General features: G+C 39.5%; 1 pseudogene; it reads right to left on the bottom strand.

The window, feature by feature from the left end:
- Positions 1-12,461: 12,461 nt before the first annotated feature.
- Positions 12,462-12,766, bottom strand: LOC129522628 (CDGSH iron-sulfur domain-containing protein 1-like; annotated as a pseudogene).
- Positions 12,767-14,088: the final 1,322 nt, after the last annotated feature.

Genomic DNA, 14,088 nt, shown 5'->3' with positions numbered 1-14,088 from the left:
ATAGTGATGGAAAGTAGATGAATGGTTGCCACAGGTTCTGGTGGGATAAAAGTTTGAATACAAAGAGGAATTTTTTAGTCAATGAAGCTATTACATGTTTTGTTTATGGTGATGGTTGCATGAATCTAAACATGTCAAAATTCCTAGAACTGTACACCAAAAGAAAAAAAGCCACATTTATAGTCAGTGATACTGAACCAATTACAAAAAATAATTGTATCATCCTGTACTTATGGTTCTTTAGCTTCCTTTCAAAAATTTAATATGTCTAGTTCTTTTCATATCTAAAAATGTGGGTCTCCATGGTTCTTTTCTAATTTTACATCATTTTACACATATGGATATACAGTGGTTTAGCCAAAACAGTACCCTTTGATGAACATATATTTTATTTTTCCAGTTTCTCCTTTTACAACAATGGGAATGATTATTTACTTTAAATAGTTTTCTTTTTGGTTCTTTCTTTTTTTTTTTTTTGAGAGTATGAATTGTGTGTGTGTGTGGGAAGGGCAGAGGGTAGGAGAGAGAGAACCTTAAGCAGGCTCCATGCCTGGCACAAAGCTGGACATGAGGCTGCATCTCATGACCCCGAGATCATGATCTAAACTGAAATCAAGAGTCAGATGCTCAACTGACTGAGCCACCCAGGTGCAGGTGCCCCTCAATAGTTCTGTTTGTGGTCATGTTACCAGTTTGATACATGGGTTAATTTGATTTCTTTGGGTTTTAATTTTTAGGTATTGCTTTTAAGATGTTGATTTCTTATAGTAGGTGAAATATTTAAGTGATTCCAAAGTTAAATATTCCAAACAGGGTATATTTAGAGAAGTCTAGCTTTAAAAAAAAATCCTTTTGGGACACCTGGGTGGGTTCAGCAGTTGAGCGCCTGCCTTCGGCTCGGGTGGTGATCCTGGAGTCCTGGGATCAAGTCCTGCATTGGGCTTCCTGGCATGGATGGAGCCTGCTTCTCCCTCTGTCTATGTCTCTCCCTCTCCCTCTGTGTTTCTCATGAATAACTAACTAACTAACTAAATAAATAAATAAAATCTTAAAAAAATAAAAAAAAATCCTCTCTGCTTCATTTCCTTCTATTCCTGTAGATAGATGTCCACTTAATTTTTTTCTTTTCTTTTAAAAATAGGTGTATCTAGAGCTTTTGTTTTCACCTCCCTTCCCCTCTATCCCTCTCTTTTCGATATGGAGAATTCCAAGTTACTTAAAGTCATTGAAGCCAGGAACAAAAGTGCAGCAAAAGCCAGAGGCAAGAACTTCATGCCTGAAGGATGGGGACAGTGTAGTGGGGTGGATGGACAGAGCTACCTATGTCACTTGCCTGAAGCTCTATCCTTTATGACTTCAGGTGAGATCAAAAGTTGGGCAATGAGCAAGTAATAAAGTAAAATAAAACAGAAATCTCTGCCATCAGGGCAAATGGATTTGGCCAGACTGTCTCGTTGGCTATGGCATACGTTTACTGAGTTCTCACAGAATATCTGGAAGACAAGCACCCAGTCTTTGAAAGTACACTTTCTAGCTACTGTTGGTAAGGGTAGGGCAAAATGGGGACAATTGTGTACTCTGTGAGATTAAATTAATGCAATATATTTTGGAGAGCAATTTGCAATATATATTCAATGTCTAAAACAAAGTTAAACAAAGCGAAACTATAAACATTGGGGTGCAGGTGTCTCAGTTTTCCACTGCATCTGTATCTTTGGGGTAAATCCCCAGTAGTGCAAATGGTGGGTCATAGGGTAACTCTATTTTTAACTCTTTGAGGAACCTCCACACGGTTTTCCAGAGTGGCTGTACCAGTTCACATTCCCACCAATAATGCAAGAGGGGTGCACTTGAGGGGGTGGGCACTGGGTGTTATACTATATGTTGGCAAATTGAACTCCAATAAAAAAATATATATTTAAAAAACTGCATCGAGAAAAAAAATAAAATGAAACTATGCTACACTTTGGTCCAGAATTAATACACATGGAAAAAATGAATAAGTTCACAAAGGTGTCTAAGTACTACATTTCTTTCTTAGTATTGTTTAATGACGGTGTGAAAAATCTAAATGTCCATCAATATAGAATTTGCTTATTTACGGTACAGAACACATTAGAATTCCATGCAGCTTTAAACAGTTATAATAATTGAGGACTCATGAGATAAAAAATTGTCAATGATACATTAAGTGAGAAAGGAAAATTATGGGATAGGATGAACTAGTCTTTGTTATATATATTTATGCATATACATATATGTGTTTAAAATATAAAAATATATCATCTAGAAGAATATATACCCCACATTTTAGTGGTCTTTATCTTTGGGAAGAATTATTTGTGATTTTATTTTATTTTTCATAATTTTATGTTTTATATGAATGTTATAAAATTAATCTATGTAACTTCAAAATTAGAAAAATTTAATTTGGGGCACCTGGCTGGTTCAGTCAGTAGAGCATACAACTCTTGATGTTGGGGTTTTGAATTCAAGTCCCATATTGGGTGTAGAGATTACTTAAATTAAAAAAACTTTAAAAAAGTCAAACTGGGCAGCCTCGGTGGCTCAGCGGTTTAGTGTCGCCTGCAGCCCAGGGCATGATCCTGGAGACCCGGGATCAAGTTCCACATCAGGCTCCCTGCATGGAGCCTGCTTCTCCCTCTGCCTGTGTCTCTGCCTCTCTCTCTCTCTGTGTCTCTCTCTCTGTGTCTCTCATGAATAAATAAATAAAATCTTTTTAAAAAAAGTCAAAGTACTTCCATGTAGGGAGCACATCTTTGAAAACCTTTTTTTCCTTAGTTCTTTATTTTAATTTTTCAAGTTTTTAAATTGTAATTGACGTAATATATTCGTTTCAGGTGCGTAACATAGTGATTCAGTAATTCCGTATATTACAAAAAGCTCAATGCAAAAAGTAGTTACCATCTGTCACATACAAAGTTATGTCACATACAAAGTAAATGCAGTATCATTTACTATATTCCCTATGTTGTACTTTCATCCCTGTGAATTATTATTAATTTTATAGCTGGAAGTTTGTACCTCTTAATCCGCTTTACCTATATTGCCTTTCCCCTCCACCACCCTGCCTTCTGGCAATCACCAGTTTGTTCTCTATGAGTCTGATTCTACTATTGTTGTTTGTCTTGTTTTCTAGATTCCACATATAAGTGAAATCATATGGTATTTGTCTTTTTTGTATGACTTATTTCACTTAGTATTATACTAAGTCCATCCATGTTGCAAACAGCAAGATTTCATTTTTTTTATGGCTTAGTCATAATCCACTGTGTATATATATATCACATCTCCTTTATCCATTCATCTGTCGATGAACCCTTAGGTAGGTAGCTATCATATCCTGGCTATTGTAAATAATGATGTAGTAAACACAAGGGTCTATATATCTTTGTGAACTAGTGTTTCTGTTTTCTTTGGGTAAATACCCAGAGGTGGAATAATGGTACTTCCATTTTTATTTTTTTTGAGGAGTTTCCATATTGTTTTCCAGAGTGGGTTTCTCAAAAATTTTGAGATGAATATACTTACACGGCAATACTTTCTTTTTTTTTAATTTTTACTTATTTATGATAGTCACACAGAGAGAGAGAGGGGCAGAGACATAGGCAGAGGGAGAAGCAGGCTCCATGCACTGGGAGCCCGACGTGGGATTCGATCCCGGGTGTCCAGGATTGCGCCCTGGGCCAAAGGCAGGCGCCAAATGGCTGCGCCACCCAGGGATCCCAGGTTTCTTTCTTGATTAACACAAAAGATTGACTGAATTCAAATCAGATTCACACGAATCAGCAGTCTTTCTCATGTTAAGGTTTAGTTACAGTTTCAAGGATACAAGTAATTATGAAGCACAGGGAAAACATGAATAAGTCTGGGGTGTCCACATTGCTTCCCAGCTCCTATGTGTTTCATTAGAATGAGCTGTGGTTTGGGTTTAACGTAGATCTTTGAGTAATGTCTAAGTGATGCATGTGAGCATATCACGCAAAGGAGGATGTTTCATTGAGAGACATTTTCATTTTATTCTCTGAAAATTGCATAACATAAATACATGACATTTTTTCAAGGAGCCATGACTTTGTAAATTATGGATTCCAGTTTTGTTTACTAGAAACGATCTGGATGTATTCAGAGCAGCAGATGTATCCTGTTAGATAAAGTCTATGCTGCTAGTGAATAACATTAGTGAGTTTGCCAGGTCTGCTGGCATGTTTATAAGGAGATAAACGGGGATATCATAGTCAACTTTTTTTTTTCTTTCTTTCCAGGAGCATCCCTGATAAAGGAGATGATTGACTGTGGGACTGTTGTTAACCCTTTCCTTCCCATCTCTTAAAATAGAAGCATATAGTATTACCACTGAATTTGTGACTTACAAAATGTGTGTGTGTTTCTTAACAGCGATTTTAAATACTTTCATCATCATGATTTCTGTTCTGTACTCTAATGCCATTTCTCCTCAATTCCTCTTACAGTATGGTAGTAAGAAGGGAAGGCAATAATCCGAGTGTGGACTAACCAGGTCTTAAGCTTGGCAAATGCAGGATGGTCCAAGTGTTTTGGGATTTATTAATTCCTTTAGGATAGGCATCTTGGCCACTCCTCCTCTTTATACTGAGTCATCAGCAGATGTAATAATTAAGTCCTCTATAGCTTCTTCCGAGCTATTGCTAAACGTATGAAATGAGGTTATCCATGTGGATGCCATAGTGTATGACACTGGGCATACACTCCAAAGCTATTGCCACGGGGAGTCAGGGCAGCATGACAACTAAGTGTAGGAGTTCTGTTGTTAGACAGACATGGATTCAAGTCCTGATTCTGCTCCTTATCTGTGACCTTTAGCAGTTTAACTGAAACCTCAGTTATATTATTTATATAATATGTATAAGGCTGTTGTTAGGATAAAGGAGATAATACATTCAAAGTTCTGAGTATGGTACCTACCACTTTAAAAATGTTCTATAATTCTTAAATATTCTCATTATTAGTATTGCTTTTCTGTAGATCTTCTTCCAGGTTGCTACCCTTCCCTTTGTATCCTGTGGTATCATGATAGGGCACTTATTAATTAATTGAGTTGCTTTTGAATTGAACTTCCATTTATTGATCTTGTTTACCAGGATTGATTTTTAATTCTCAGATCCTCCAAGAGTGAGAATATATCCGTGATAAACTCTGGATATGAGAAATCCAGAATTATAAGGGGTTCTTTGTCAGATATACTTGACTCTCTAGAGCCAAAGTGATCTTACCATTAGCATCAAATGGTACTTTCATCATGATTATGTGTTTATTTCTAGGACTGTGCTCAAAGCTGAAATTCAAGGTGGAAGACAGACAGTAGGAAGCCCAATGAATTGTTTTCTTTCTTTGCCTAGACTTACTCAAGTGAGAAAGCAACTGACAGTATTAATCATTACCTGTCATGTAATTCTTATGCAATTTGTTTTCACCTAATAGAGACTGTAGTACCCTCTCATCATCTTGTCTTACTTTTTCTCCCATAGATGCACAGGAAGCTTGATAATCTTAACAGCCCACAGAATATCAGCACCAGTCTGCAGTGTGCTGATTGGATCTGGTGAAGAGAAAGTAGTCGGTAGCTTAGTTGCCTGCTACATATAGGCCACAAATGCAGCAAAACTCCATGAAAATAGGGGATCCCTGGGTGGCGCAGCGGTTTGGCGCCTGCCTTTGGCCCAGGGCGCGATCCTGGAGACCTGGGATCGAATCTCACATCGGGCTCCCGGTGCATGGAGCCTGCTTCTCCCTCTGCCTGTGTCTCTGCCTCTCTCTCTCTCTCTGTGACTATCACAAATAAATAAAAATTAAAAAAAAAAGTTTAAAAAAAAAAAAACTCCATGAAAATAATGGAGTCTTCCACTTCAGTAGAGTTTCTGTAGATCTGTAGTCTCAGGTACAAAGAGAAAGACAGTTTGTAATTCCTGTACACTTACATGTTAGCAGAACCTCTGAATTTTTGAAGCATATTAAGAATGTTCTCTAGCTTGTGCCTTGAGGATTTTACTGCAGCCAAGAGTAGGCAAAAGCTTGCAAAAGCTTCCCAGCTGGTCTAGGCTGTAGTACAAGCTACTCTGTCTCTTTTTATCTATTCCTTTCATCCTCACCATTGTTTTGTATCTCAACTATTGAATTAAACACTCTCCTCCATTCATTCTTGTTTTATCCATTCATTTCTCTTTAACTGCATACACTATTTGCTCTAATGAATCTAATGAATATCTTTACATATTCTCTTAAATGTGTTATTCTCTGCATGTATTTTTATTTTTTTTTAAAGATTTTATTTATTTATTCATGAGAGACACACAGATTGAGGCAGAGACATAGGCAGAGGGAGAAGCAGGCTCCCTGTGGGGAGCCCGATGTGGGACTGGATCCCAGGACTCTGGGATCATGACCTGAGCCAAAGGCAGGTGCTCAACCATTGAACCCCTCAGGTGCCCTGTATTTTTAGTTTACATAAATGGTATTATACATCTGTTTCTTTTTTTTTTTCCACTCAGGACCAGAATAGTTATTGTCCACCTACATAGCTATGTGTATATTGATTGAATCTGTTGCTCCTAACTTATGTGTTATATTCTAAAGTATGTATGCATATAATTTTATTGATCCAGCCCTCCAGAATGGCTATAGATTGCCTTAGATTGGTATTGGTACTGCCAATACTTATAATGCTGTAACTAATGACAAGAACATACCTTCTTAGGACTTGGGTAGGAAAATCTTTGGGATATACCGAGGAGTAGAATTCTTGAGTCATAAGATAAGTGTATAATTAATTTAACTAAGTAGTACATTGTTCTAAGAAACATGAACTGTCCATATTTCTCCAAGTAGTAGTAGAGGTTTCCTATGTCCTTCATCTTCTCTGACATGTGTCATTATCCAGCTTTCTAATGTTACCAATGCCATTGTTAGTTGGATTTGCTTTTCTCTGATGGAGCATCTCTTTACATGCTCTGTTCACTATAGAGTCAACACAATGCCTATCAAAATTTGAGCAGGATTTTTTTCCACCAGAAACTGACAAGCTGATCTTATCACTTATATAATAAGGCAAAAGGTAATAACAATTTGGAAAAAAGAATGAAGTGGTAGGGCTTTCACTTACTGATTTCAAAATTTATAGGGGCACCTGGCTGCTCAGTTGGTAGAGTGTGTGACTCTTGATCTTGAGGTCATGAGTTCAAACCCCATGCTGGGTCCCATGTTGGGCGTGGAGCCTAGTTAAACTAATATATAAATAAACAAAACATTATAAAATGACAGTCATCAAGATACTCCTAGCACATTAATAATAGAATATAGCCCCCTTAGTCTAAAAAAGATCACTTGGTCAGCAAACTTAAACCACACAGTGTACACGTCTCTCTCCCTCTTCCCTACAAAATCATTCCTAATATAATTTGTCCTCTAAAATGTGCCTTGCCCATCCTTTCTTTTTTCTTTCTTTTTTTTTTAAAGATTATTTATTTATTCATGAGAGACAGAGAGAGAGAGAGAGGCAGAGGGAGAAGCAGGCTCCATGCAGGGAGCCCGATGCAGGACTCGATCCCAGGTCCCCAGGATCAGGCCCCGGGCCGAAGGCAGCGCCAAATCGCCCAGCCACCCGGGCCGCCCCCATCCTTTCTTTTTAATTTATTTTTCAGCCTTTCTCTGATCATTAAAAATCACCTATATGCACATATACAAGTTATCTAGAGAGAGAAAGACTGATGGGTTATCACTCCAGTTTGAGAAGTCGCAAAGTTGATGACGTCATGGACCACTGATCTGTATGAAAAACCTGTCTCTGCCACCATGCAGCCCTTTCAGAGCTCAGAAGAAGTCCTTTAAGAACCACCCAACAAATTACTCTCCCTCTTCCCAAATTAAAACAAGATAAAACTAAACAAAGTCAAAGCTGCTCGCCTTCCCAGAGCAGGAGTTTACTTAGAGGGCTCATCTGCAGAGAAGAAAACTACTACTTACTGTAAAAAGCTGTTATGTGTGAAAGTCAAGTGGGTTCTGTGGGGACAGGGCAAGGTACTATAGGTGATGCTAACTTTGGAGGGCTGATGACACCTTTGGGTGCTTCATCAGACATAGTTTTGGCTTTAGGCCCATGGAGCTGCCCTGAAAAGAAGCATTTCTGATTATAAGAAATTATTCGTGGACCCTGTTCTTTCCATAGAAGTTAGATGCCAAGGAACTCCACGGTTTGGGTCCTCCGCCCTTTCCCATACTTTGCTTTTTCTTACACAGACGTTTTTCTTACCTTAACTGAAATTCCTGGGGTCATGTCCAGATGGGTAGCCTACACTAGGAGAGGAAGTTTTGTGATGGAGTGGTGCTCAGAGAGGCTGGACTCATGCATTTAGATTCTCACTTTTAGCATATATTTCTTTCACAGCTTAGGAGATCCATGGTTGATTTCTTTTGCACTAACTCCATACATACTAGGTCCTCATTAAATAGTTCTTGAATGGATGAAAGACCAGAAACATATGATGAACACAGGCTTGCCCTGATTTATGACATGGGAAGAAAAGAACCCATTTCTATTGAGTATAACTGGGCTACAGAGTGTTCCAGGGGTGTTAGATAAGTGATATCATTTAGTACTTTTAGCAGTTATTCCAGGCAAGGAATATTTTCCCCATTTTGCAGATAAGGGATTGGAGGCAGTGGAAATTCAAGTTTCTTAGTAGAGGTTCTACTATAAGTAAGTAGCAGAAATAAAGTTCATATTCATGTCAATCTGACTCCAAGGGTCGTGTGTTTGAGAGGCTGGAACCGTGGCTGGAGGAATGGTGTCAAGGCCATGACTGGGCTGATAACAGTAATGCTAGAAGGTGAAGCTGCAGCCAATGGATGCATATCAGCAATCCTTTTTTATGAGGTAGTAGAAGGGCAAGATCTGCAGAAGAAGCATGGACAAATGAGAGCCCCAGAAGCTAGTGGGAGGCATGGCATTCCTGACAACATATTCAGTTCCCTAATTGTTCCCAATTGTCTTTTTTTTTTTTTAAGATTTTATTTATTTACCGAGAGAGAGAGAGAGAGAGAGAGAGAGAGAGAGAGAGAGGCAGAGACTCAGGCAGAAGGAGAAGCAGGCTCCATCATGGAGCCTGACATGGGACTCCATCCCGGGTCTCCAGGATCACACCCTGGCCTGAAAGGCGGTGCTAAACCGCTGAGCCACCCGAGCTGCCCCCAATTGTCTTTTACAATTTTTTGTTCCCTTTTTAAACCAAGATCCAATTAAGGACAATGCATTACATTTTGTTGTTATGGCTCTTCATTCCTTTTTAAATCTAGAGTAGTCCTCCCTCTCATTGTCTTTTCAAGAGCTGAGGCAGTTCTCTTATAGAAAACTTGATTCTTGATTCATCCGATTATTTCCCTGTGGGATTGTTTAGTTGTTTTTCCATTCTCTGAATTTCCTATAAACTTGCAGTTAAATGTAGCAAAGGTTGAAATCACTTAGTTGAAATCAGACCCCTATATCCCTCACTCCCTTGAGACCAGAAACACCACTAGCATCTTCTCTGAGTTCAACAGTGAATGCATCTCATTTTTTAATATAAATTTATTTTTTATTGGTGTTCAATTTGCCAACATATAGAATAACACCCAGTGCTCATCCCATCAAGTGCCCCCCTCAGTGCCTGTCACCCAGTCACCCCCACCCCCTGCCCACCTCCCCTAGTTTGTTTCCCAGAGTTAAGAGTCTCTCATGTTCTGTCTCCCCACCTGATATTTCCCACTCATTTTTTCTCCTTTCCGCTTTATTCCCTTTCACTATTTTTTATATTCCCCAAATGAATGAGACCATATAATGTTTGTCCTTCTCCGATTGACTTATTTCACTCAACATAATACCCTCCAGTTCCATCCACATCGAAGCAAATGGTGGGTATTTGTCGTTTCTAATGGCTGAGTAATATTCCATTGTATACATAGACCACATCTTCTTTATCCATTCATCTTTTGATGGACACCGAGGCTCCTTCCACAGTTTGGCTATTGTGGACACTGCTGCTATAAACATTGGGGTGCAGGTGTCCTGGCTTTTCACTGCATCTGTGTCTTTGGGGTAAATCCCCAGCAGTGCAATTGCTGGGTCGTAGGGCAGATCTATTTTTAACTCTTCGAGGAACCTCCACACAGTTTTCCAGAGTGGCTGCACCAGTTCACATTCCCACCAACAGTGCAAGAGGGTTCCCCTTCTCCACATCCTCTCCAACATTTGTGGTTTCCTGCCTTGTTAATTTTCCCCATTCTCACTGATGTGAGGTGGTATCTCATTGTGGTTTTGATTTGTATTTCCCTGATGGCAAGTGAATGCATCTCATTTGTAAAGGATGATTTGAGTGCTGCCTAATAACCTCGAGGAGGTCGAGGATGAGGGTCCCTCAGGTCTTCTGACTTTGGGGCTTGGATTGCTAAATGGGCTTTCAAGGTTCTCTCCTACTCAAATCCCAAAGATCAGATACATATCTCTCCTACTCAAATGCCCAGGCTTCTCTGGCAATGGAGAGTCCATACATTCTGTTCTCTCTCCTTTTCTTCCTCCCCACACCCTTAGTCATGCAGTCTCTCTGCCTATCTCCAAAAGTTCCGCCTCACACAAAGAGACCTAACTTTACTCAGTCTTTAAGAGCAGATTAGGTATTGCCTCCTCCTAGAGCCCACCCCTTTTCCCCTCTTCCTCAGCCTCTGCACCCACCTTCTGCCTAACCAGGGCTGAGGGCTCTTTTTTTTTTCTTAAAGATTTATTTATTTGAGTGAGAGCTATCCTGTTGGGTAGAGGGAGGGCGGTGGGGAAGGGGAGAGGGAGAGAGAATCCCAAGTAGACTCCTGCACTGAGTATAGAGCCTGATGCAGGAATCCATTTCACGACCTGAGTCAGAAGCTTACCTGACTGCTCTACCCAGACACCCTTGAAGGCTCTTCTACTTGCTAGTGGCAGTGAGCACTTTTACTGTGGCATCGTATTGTTCCACAGTCATTTGCTTTCTATTTCTCTATCTCAGTTGACTGGAATGTTTTACAATACAAAAGCAATCAGAGGTCATTTATCTCCCAATCCTTAGTGTCTTGCTCAGAGACTAGGAAGGAGTAAATGCTAAAAAATATTTGCTAAATGGCTGAAGAAATGAATGTGCTTAAAAAAAAAAATCAATACAGGGATGCCTGGGAGGCTCAGTGGTTGAGTGTCTGCCTTCAGCCCAGAGTGTGATCCTTGAGTTCTGGGATCAAGTCCCACATCGGGCTTCCTGCATGAAGCCTGCTTCTCCTTCTGCCTATGTCTCTGCCTCTCTCTCTCTCTGTGTCTCTCATGAATAAATAAATAAAATCTTGAAAAAAATTGAATACAAAAGTTACCACCCCCTTGACCTGGTCTACTTGCAGTTAAGTGGAATAACATTTATAGTTCATTTTTTTTAAAATTTTTATTTATTTATGATAGTCACACACAGAGAGAGAGAGAGGGAGGCAGAGACACAGGCAGAGGGAGAAGCAGGCTCCATGCACCGGGAGCCCGACGTGGGACTCGATCCCGGGTCTCCAGGATCGCGCCCTGGGCCAAAGGCGGGTGCTAAACCGCTGCGCCACCCAGGGATCCCTATAGTTCATTTTGATTGAAACTGTGAAAGCATGAAGCCATATTCATTCGGTGTCCTTACCACTGTTAAGAAGAAAATCAAGGTACAGCTGAAACTAATATTATACTGTACGTTAATTAACTGGAATTTAAATAAAAACTTAAAAAAAGAAGAAAGTCAAGGTCATAATAGATGTTTTCCTAGATTGTATTAAGAAATTAATGTAGCTGAATCATACCCAATTTACATTTTAGGTTCACTAATTATTATGACAGAGTGATCATTTTTCTTTGAATCTCACAAATACAATCTGTATATACACGATTTTGAGAATAATTTAATATGTGAACTTCAGCATACAACTATATTCTAATGTCATTATTTTAAATTAAAAAAATAGATCCTTTTTTTTTTTTAAAGATTTTTATTTATTTATTCATGAAAGGCACAGAGAGAGAATGGCAGAGACACAGGCAGAGGGCGAAGCAGGCTCCATGCAAGGGAGCCTGACGTGGGACTTGATCCTGGGCCTCCAGGATCACGCCCAGGGCTGAAGGTGGCGCTAAACCACTGGGCGACCAGGCCTGCCCAAATAGATCCTTTTAAGACTAAGATATCCCACAAACAATGAAGTTGGTTTTTATTTTTCCTTATTTTTTTTAAAGCAAATATGCACCACAATGTTTTAAGTAGGGCAAATGCTGTGAATGTGAAAGTTGCAGTTTGCAAAGAATCTAGGGAAGTTGAATTAGATAGTGGTGGTCAGGTTAATTAAACATTCAGGTAACATCATGACAAGTCAGTTTGCAGCATCAAAACTGTTCAAGTTTCTTTTTTCTTCATTATTAGAGGTCTCATGTTGTCTCCAGCCTCTGTTACGTTTTGTGTGAGCCCCATCACAGAAACTTTTCGGAGCTTTAGTAACAGCAGTGTACAGCTTTATCTCTCAAACCCTCTGTGTCAAAATCATGTATTATCTTGGGACTATCTTTCTGGATAGATTTGCTGCAATGATCTTTGACACAAAATCTTTTGTAAGCTGGATAACCAGTTGCAACTGTCCCAGCAGCAATGGTAACTGCTGTGATCCACTCAACTACTAGGCTGGAATCGGAAGTCAGACTCATGGCTTCAAAGTGTGTACATAGGAACTGAGCACAAAAGGGCCCCCCTCCCCTCCACAGTAATTTTTGATTTATTAGTAAACTCAAACCCAGGTGTGTGTGTGCAAAAATGCAAATTGTTTGACAAGTAATTCAAAAGTTTGGCAAATAGCTGTAGCAAGGAGGGACTCACTCGTAAGATGCTTGGGGTTCTTCAGGAGACACATGTTTAGCAGGAGTTGAAGTTATGAGAGAAATGTGCTGTAATGGTAATGTACATATGAGATTTCAAAGACTTAGTACAAAAACACAATGCAAAACATCTCAATGTTTATATTGATTATATGTTGAAATGATGTTTTAGATTTATTGCATTAAATAATTTGCATTTTTAATATTCATTTCATCTAGCTTTGCTTTTTTAAATGTAGCTATTAGAAAATTCAAAATTACTCATATGGTTTGCATTTGTAGTCTGCATTCTGTATCTATTGGAAGCATCGCTCTGCCTATTGCCTATTGTCCTGTCAGGAATCTTGTTTTTTTTTTTTAAGATTTTATTTATTTATTCATGACACACACACACACACACACACACACACAGAGAGAGAGAGAGAGAGAGAGAGAGAGAGAGGCAGAAACACAGGCAGAGGGAGAAGCAGGGTCCATGCAGGAACTTGATCCTGGTTTTCCAGGATCACACCCTGGGCTGAAGGCAGGCACTAAACTGCTGAGCCACCCAGGGATCCCCAGGAATCTTGTTGAAATGCTTTGGCTCAGAGACAGAAGTCCTATACCTCTTCCTTACCCCTCCTCCCTTCCTCTATTCTCCCATATTTTTATCTTAAATGGCTCCATGAACTGAGTTATGCTCTTCTGTAGGGAAGGTAGATTTGCCCTTGCACATTCTGTTTTTGCATATGGGCCTTTTCCACAAAATCTATGAAAAAAAAATGTCTCTTGATGTTTTTCGTCCTGTTACCTCAAGAAAGGCACATGATATGAGAACCATAAATCCTTGTTACAGAGGCCTAATCTGGGCCATCCATGAGCCAAATTCTATGATACAGTCTTCATTCCTGGTGCTTGCTTTCTCTCTTGGGCATGAAAACTAAAATTCCATTCCTCTCCAGTTCTATCTCCTCTGTGAGGTTTCTGTGAGAATGATAACATTAAGTAAACTATAGGTGCTTAATCAGTATTTATTGAATGACTGACAACAGAGGAAACAGTCCTATGTTTCATTTTACAGCTAGCAAAGATAGAGAGGAAGTGTGTTTGGTGTTTTAAGGGAAAGACTCACATCCCTGCTCATCTGCTTCCTCCGGCTCCAGCCATGGTGTTGG

This window comes from Nyctereutes procyonoides, unplaced genomic scaffold, assembly GCF_905146905.1.
Source record: "Nyctereutes procyonoides isolate TBG_1078 unplaced genomic scaffold, NYPRO_anot_genome, whole genome shotgun sequence".
In the NCBI taxonomy this organism is placed as follows: domain Eukaryota; kingdom Metazoa; phylum Chordata; class Mammalia; order Carnivora; family Canidae; genus Nyctereutes; species Nyctereutes procyonoides.
This window is presented reverse-complemented; position numbering and strand designations above follow the sequence as displayed.